The 7,915-nt window shown below is 39.9% G+C and overlaps 3 non-coding genes across 3 annotated transcripts; all 3 read right to left on the bottom strand.

The window, feature by feature from the left end:
- Positions 1 to 5,998: 5,998 nt before the first annotated feature.
- Positions 5,999 to 6,080, bottom strand: trnas-uga (transfer RNA serine (anticodon UGA)). Its single transcript has one exon. It is a non-coding gene; the product is annotated as a tRNA-Ser (tRNA).
- Positions 6,081 to 6,775: 695 nt separating this feature from the next.
- trnas-uga (transfer RNA serine (anticodon UGA)) lies at positions 6,776 to 6,857 on the bottom strand. Its single transcript has one exon. It is a non-coding gene; the product is annotated as a tRNA-Ser (tRNA).
- Positions 6,858 to 7,263: 406 nt separating this feature from the next.
- On the bottom strand, positions 7,264 to 7,345 carry trnas-uga (transfer RNA serine (anticodon UGA)). The gene has a single exon. It is a non-coding gene; the product is annotated as a tRNA-Ser (tRNA).
- Positions 7,346 to 7,915: the final 570 nt, after the last annotated feature.

Raw genomic sequence — 7,915 nt, 5'->3', positions numbered from 1 at the left:
TCTTGCAAAATACGTACAGTAGCAATCAAGTCGGTTATTTTTCCATTGTTGTGTCTTGTTTTCCAACACTGAGCCAAGCTGCTGTGGTGCCAAAGTTATGACATTATGTCTCAGGTGAATGACGTAAGGTTTACTTATTGTCATGGCAACGCTGACAAATTCCACTTTGAGTGCTCAAATACAAGTTGCGTGCAGGTGGCATGCCGCGGGATTTTGATCCGGATTTGAATTGAGAAAATGAATGAAAAATGAATTAGAAAACATCAGATCTGTGTCACATGTAAGGGAAAGAAATGGATCAGAATTGGGACACATTTAGCTGCAGTGTGAACACAGCCTTATTGTTTACAGAGACTGTCCTGTAACCAAAAGACCAGCGGTTCAATCCCTGCAATTGACAGTGTTTTCCTGAGCAGCAGTGTGTCTTGTTGAATTGTCCTTGAGCAAGAAACTGAATCCGTACCTGTTGTACTCACAGCAAATTGCTCTTGATTAGAGCAACAGCTAACTGCCTGTAATGTAGAGTTGTGATTATCTGAATCCAACCTGAGGCTAACTGTGTTTCACCAGGACTAGCAGTAGGGCAGATCGAGCCCTCAGGGACCACATGCTATTGTGGCTAACATCAGCTGCTAAACTGTAAAACTGGTGCAATTTTCCTCTTAAAGTTAACAACCCTGTGATTAAACCCCATCTAATGCCTATCTGTGGTTTGTTGGCTAATGTAGGGTTATCTTGGCTGCGCTAAGGCCAAGATACTGGGTGCGTGCAAGATCTCTTGGATCCTGTCAGTGTGATAGAAGAAAGAAAAGAAAATGCTGTTTGAAAAGGTCAGATGCAATAATGATCACTTTGGGGATCATCTATCATCTTACATGTCGTTTTGGAGGAGACTCACATGATCAAAGACTTTTGAAAACAAGCACAATCATTACACTAAAAAAATGCTGGCAATAAGGCCAAACACATCACAGCTTAATATTGAGAAAGCTGGTAGGCTATCTATGACATTTTCCAGAATTAAAGTAATAATACACAATATTTCCATACAAATAAATATCTGTTTTGCTACTCTCTATAGAGCTGGCTAGTCGTGATTCATATAACACAATAGTGACTCAATTTACCCCCTGTTCATGAAACCTTTTACATTTGCTGTTCTAAACACCCGTTGTCTGGTTGCTCTTTCCTGGGAAAAAATATCGCATAGGAAATGATTCGCAGATTTGGAATAAATAAAAGAACAACTGCGATGGCCATCATGACTGAACAGACAACCTACAGAAGCTCAAACTGCATCAACAGAAAATCCAAGCTCCGCCCACACTGTTTGATTGACAGGTGATCTCTGAGAGGTGCAGTGCAGAAACACCACAGCAATGAGCACTTATAGCAACAAAGATGGAGACTAAATTAAATCTAGTACCAAAAGTACCAAAAAAACACAGATCTTGCATTTTATTTAGCAATTTAGCAATCTTTTATTATCTCTCAACGTGTATATCAAATGGATATTTACAATGAATCCTTTGATTAAACAATACTTCTTGCATGGATACAGAGGGTGGCATCACATATTGGCACTGCACCCTGAGGTGAGCTGGTAACTTTACTCATCACTGACATCTGCTTATGGCTGTTTATCATGATGACATAACACATGAGCTATTCCACCAGTTGAGACAGGCTATCATATGCTCTAAGAGAAAGTCTTGTGTGTTAGTGTGCATGTGTGTGTTTTAGCGTCGGTATGATCACTGAAATTTCAATACTAGTTTTATACCGCTGCGAAAGATTAAATTCAATCTTGAAGATTATAAACGTACTTACACTAAATGTGTTCTGCAGGCTGAAATTCTGTGCAGATTGAAATAGTTAAGAGAAGAAGAAGAAGGATTGGAATAGACAGAGCGTCAGTCTGGCTATTCTCTGACTGTAGCAGTCAGAGTCAAACAGCTGAAACATTCAACAGTGCCAAACAGTCCACCAGGTCTAAACTAGGGCTGAACGATTTTGAAAAAATATCTAATTGCGATTATTTTGACTGATATTGCAATTGCTATATGATTTGCGATATTAGAGGGAATGATCATTTTTACATCATTCTTCTCATTTTCATTGAAAAACCTATTAAAATGATTATGGTGTGATTTTTGCGGGGATCTGTACCAAACAAAGATGTTTTCTTAAGTCTGTAGAATATGATGTGTAGGCCAGGACATCTCTGCAGCACCACAATATTTAATTTAAAATGGTATTTTGACACACATTTCACCTTTAACAGATATTGCGCCTCCTGCAATTTGAAAATTGCAGTAGGCCATATTGCGATTTCGATAAAATTTTGATTAATTGTTCAGCCCTAGTCTAAACTGGATCCCAGTCCACTTTAACTGGTTGATAACCTGGTGCCAGGAGCCAAATATGGAACTATTTCACTTACAGAGCCGAGAAAGACGGAGAGTGGAAAAGCCTTTCAGTGACCATTGTTCTGTGATGCTTGATGTTTCTTATTGTTTGGTATCATTGTACACTGCAAAAAAATGACAATCCAGTGATTTTATCTTGTTTCCAGACCTGTCAAAGCTTATTTCATGATGTTTTTAGTCAAATTAACTCACTGCACTGGCAGATAATCTTGCTGGTTTCAATAAATTTCACTTGATACATGCCGATATGACTTCTTTCAAGAAATCATTATAGAACAAGTAAATTATAGAACAAGTAAGTTATCCTGAAAAAAGTCAAATTTGTTGAAACCGGTAAAATTATCTGCCAGTGCAGTAAGATGATGTAACTAAAAAAAATACTAAAATAAGCTTGGTAAGTCTGGATACAAGATAAAATAACTTAACAAGTCTGTCATTTTTAGACATTAAACTTCATATGCTGGGGACTAAGTACGCGCCAACACACACATGCACACCCAGAGTAAATGTGTGTTTCAGTTTCTATGGCGATATGAACACATGTGCCTAGAATGTGCAGGCGGACCAGTGGAGCAGTAAAGACACATATGGAAACTCAAGATCAAATCCCCCCTTCCTCCTTCCGTCCTTCCTCCATCGGTCTCAGTGCGAGGCTGCTCCGTTTGGCCTCCGCTGACAAGTCAAGGTAGTCAGCACCAAGAATAACATACTTCCAGTGAGTGTTTGGAGTGCAGTGTGAGCTGGTTATTAAGTTTCTCTAGCTCTGCAGTCTAACATGCAATATCAGGAAGGAGGGGAGAGAGAGCAGGAAGGGATGAATGGAGGAAGAAAAGATTTGGGTGTTACATTGCTGTACATGTGCATATACAGTATACATGTGTAGATGGCCTATGGACTACAGCGCAAAAAAATATCCATCTTAACAAGTCATTTAATTTAATATTGAGTCTTGAAATCTTACTTTCCTTAAAACCTTCCTTAGTTTAGTTTAGTTTAGTTTATTTGCACATATTAAACAAACAAACAAAAAATACATTAAGAGAATTACCAAAGAAAGAAAGGGAAAGAAATGTACATGTGCAGGTGAAGTAAAAAGCCAGATGAGCTTATATCAAAGCCTCACCGAGGTTATACGAATTAAGTTACAATGATTGAAAGTTCATTTTAAGTAGTTACAATAATGAAAATACAATTACTGAAATGTAGTTATAGCACTCTACCTCATTTCAAGATACTGACACACTAGAAATTTCATTGAAAACAAGTAAAATTATCTCACCCCTCACGTTTTCACTTCTTTACATATAAAAATAAGGTTTTAAGACTCAATGGCTTGTCAAAATGGGGGGTTTTTTCTACCCTAATTAGTCAAGTAATAATATTACATTTAAAATTCCCTTTTGTGATTATTGAGCCCAGCATCGAGCGCAGCTGCTGTACCAGAACTCTGAAAAAAAATTGTATCGTCTATTAAACTAAAAGACAAACAGCTTTGAAAGTAAATATTTGTACACGCAGGTGGGCGAGCATATGGGGTTTATTCAACCCAGCCTTAGAAAAAAGTTAAATTTGGACCTCTCAGTATCTGGCTGGTGGTGATTTTTATTACAAGTCCCAGTGCAGGTGCTGTTTACAATATTAGCGGGATGGGATTGTTTAGATCTGTCCTCTACACACAGTAAACTCCTCATTGCCTTCTGTGTGTCCTAATTCCATCCCATCTCAAGAGTAAACCTCTGAACAGGTTTTGACCAGTACCAATGCTTTTACATTGTTGTGCCAAAATGTGCTTATTCTAAAAAAAAAATGTTTTCCCTGGTGTTTCTCTGCCTCAATTTCATGCCAGGGAAGAAAATAAGTCATCATTTAATAATACATTATTTTTGTGGATTGTTTTGCTTGTTGTTGCTGGCTTTTCAAACTATATTACAAGAATGAAAGTAGCCTACTGAAAATTAACCTACCTAGTTGCCCCATAATGACTGGAGATGTCAATCAACAACGATCCATTGATTGTATAAAGAAGTTGTCAGGCTATAAATTAGTCTATTTGTCATTTATTAAGCCCATGTGCCCCAACAATAATTCCTTTGTGCAGTGGCAAAACAGCAAAACACTGAGAACACATTTTGGGCATGATCCTGGGCTTGAACCTGCAGCCTTCTAGTTACAGGACATTCTCGTTAACCACTAGGACACCCTACCAAGTTTCAAGAATGTAGGTTGAACTATACGGTGTCATCCATGTTCCCATGTTTAAGATGTGAGGATTGTTACAAAGAGCAACTTCTTTGTAGGGTAAAGATAAGGGAAGCTTGTGTTTTACACATCTGACTTCACAGATTAATACACCCAGGGAGGAGGAGCTAAACACCAGAATCAGCCGGTGTAGTGACTAGTTGGAATGAAAATAAGCAAACTTTTATGGTACATGGTTAGGAACCACTGTTATTAGTAACATCGCTGTGAGCAGGACTTGAACCTACACGGGAAACCCCCATTAGTCCAACACCTTAACCACTCGGCCATCACAGCTCAACTGCAACAACATCATGGCTACTTGTGTAGTGACCTCCTTCACCTCTTAAAACAGGGATTGATGCAAAAGAGAGCGATTTCATAATCAGTCAGAATACTTTTTCATTTCAGGCATTTGGCTAACGCTCTAGAACAAGTTCAGAAGATTTGAAGATAGGGTGGTGGTGGCTTTCTAACCTACCTAGTTGCACCATAATGAATGGAGATCATGCTTGTTTGTGATCTTATGTCAACCCACAAGGATCCATTGATTCTATAAAGAAGTTGTCAGGCTATAAATTAGTCTATTTGTCATTTATCAAGCCCATGTACCCCAACAATAATTCCTTTGTGCAGTGGCAAAACAGCAAAATACTGAGAACACATTTTGGGCATGAACCTGCAGCCTTCTACGTACAGAACATTGCAGGTCACATTCTTAACCAGTAGGACACCCTACCAAGTTTCTAGAGTGTAGGTTGAACTATGCTGTGCCATCCATGTGCCCATGTTTAAGATGTGAAGAATGTTACAAAGAAAAAACATCTTTGTAGGGTAACGGCAAGAGAAGCTTGTGTTTTTCGTGTGGTAAAGTACATCACTTGAACCTGCGAGGGGAAATCCCATTGGTTTTCAAGTCCAACTCCTTAACCACTCAGGTATCACAGCTCGGCAGGTGTGTCTTCATGGCTACTTGTGTGGCCTCCTTCACCTCTCAAGGTAGTAAATATAATTTCCGGCAAAGAGCAGTGAATGAGGGTTTCATAGTCAGTTGGAATACCGTTGCATTTTATGCATCTAGAACAACTTGAAAAGAGTTTGCTCAGTTACACGACTAAAGGCTTTTAATGGAAACACTGTCTGTTTCTGGGATGGAACCTGCAGGACTTCATTTCAACCAAACACTGTAGAATGTGATTTCATAATTTAGTACATGCAGAGAAGAGCTAATCAGCTGGTGCAGTGATTGGTTGGAATGATAATGTGGAGACTCTTGTACTTTTATGGCAAACCGTGAAGAACCACTGATAGACCTGTATGATAAACAACATCGCTGTGAGCAGGACTTGAACCTGCACGGGGAATCCCCATTGGATTTCAAATCCAACGCCTTAACCACTCGGCCCTCACAGCGCAACAGGTGTGCCTTCGTGTCTACTTGTGTGGCCTCCTTCACCTCTCAAGACAGGGATTTCTGCCAAAGAGAGCAATTTCATAATAAGTCAGAATACTTTTGCATTTCAGGCATTTGGCTAACGCTCTAGAACAACTTCAGAAGATTTGAAGTTAGGGCGGTGGTGTCTTGTTGAAGGAACAATCAGTAGTATGGACTCTTTAGTAACATCTAACAGCAGCCGCAGGAACTACAACAAACTGCAAACGTGTTTCCTCCTCCACAAGTGTCAATACCCTTTAGCCGCTTGCTAGCAACAGGTTGTTTGTGAGCATATTGCTTGACAGATATATATTTATCTGCTGTGAAGATGTGGTGAGCTAAATATTTTCTATAGTGTTTTGTTTACATTTTAATCAAATGTATTTCTGCTGAGACAGCTGCTGAGATTGTTACTTTAAAGGTCACATGCCTTTTGATGGAAACATTGGATGTACACAGTGGACCATTGGCAGGACAAGTGGCAACCATGTGCCATTACCTGTTGACCATTGACCTGTTTTTATTCCAATTAAATATTGCAGCAGCTGATTAGTACTTAAACCTGAGGAGAACCAGCTGCTGTAGTCATTGGTTGGATTGGAAAACTGCAGGTTCTGGGAAATTAGAGACACCTGATTCAGAACCACTGATGTTCTCCCATGGTGAGCTCCATCGCTGTGAGCAGGACTTGAACCTGCGCGGGGAAACCCCATTGGATTTCAAGTCCAACGCCTTAACCGCTCGGCCATCACAGCTCCACAGGGGCAGTTTCAGGGCTACATGTGCTGCCTGCCTCCTGCTCCTCTCAAGAGAGCGAACATTTATGGCAGCGAGAACGCAATTTCATAGTCGTAACACTTTTGCATTTTAGGCGTTTATCTGACGCTCTCATCCAGAACAACTTCAAAAGTGTGAGCAGGAAGGGATATTTGTGTTGTGGTCAAGGACACTTTGACAGCACAGATGGCTGACAGGACTGAATCTCTGACCTTTCAGCTGCAGAACAGTCTCTGCAGGCCACCGTTCCACCTTTTGTAACTATTTGTTAAACTAGACAACATGTGAAGAACGCTACAAGGACCAACAGTAACTCAGTTCTTTGTAAAGTAAATGTAACACCAGTTTCTCGCATATATAAAGAACACATAGGGCAGACTACATCGCTGTGAGCAGGATTTGAACCTGCGAGGGGAAACCCCATTGGATTTCAAGTCCAACGCCTTAACCACTCGGCCATCACAGCTTCGAACTGATCACCTAAAAAGAGTCAGCAAAGATGACTGAAATAAAAGTGGTGTCAGCTATATCCTACTGGTCCATTGATACTATGAAGTCTTTTGGACAGGCATGGGGTTTTCAGAATCTGTGATAAGCACAAATGACATGGCTGAGTTTGACTAACAGGAACATAGTCTTGAAGTCATAATATTTCAGTATGCGATGGGCTACTGAGCACAATTGCAACATTTTCTTTGCTGTATCTTTGCTGCAATGCACTAGTTTCCCTACAGAGTTTATTACAATGTCATCTAATATTATCTTAAATTAGGTAAGAAGTTGCCAAAAATGAAGGTGTTTCACAATGTCAACTCTATCTGCCGAGTGTGTGTGTGTATGTGTGTGTGGTGACTATGCTGGGATCCCACCTGATGCACAGAACACATTACTCTCTGATGGGAGTTCATTTCAAATCAGAGAATCCAGTACTGCCGCATCATTCTGTTGCAGGCGTTGCATGCATCAGATGTTTTGCAGTTGATAATGCATGTAAAAACAAAATTCAATGTTGTTTTGCCCCATTTTTTTGCTACCT

This window comes from Centroberyx affinis, unplaced genomic scaffold (assembly GCF_046629955.1).
Source record: "Centroberyx affinis isolate AG114_WGS23_722 - 3 ecotype Tasmania unplaced genomic scaffold, CSIRO-AGI_Caff_v1 ptg002327l_1, whole genome shotgun sequence".
NCBI classification, from domain to species: domain Eukaryota; kingdom Metazoa; phylum Chordata; class Actinopteri; order Beryciformes; family Berycidae; genus Centroberyx; species Centroberyx affinis.
Note: the sequence above shows the minus strand (reverse complement) of the source record. Positions and strands in the feature narration are given on the sequence as shown.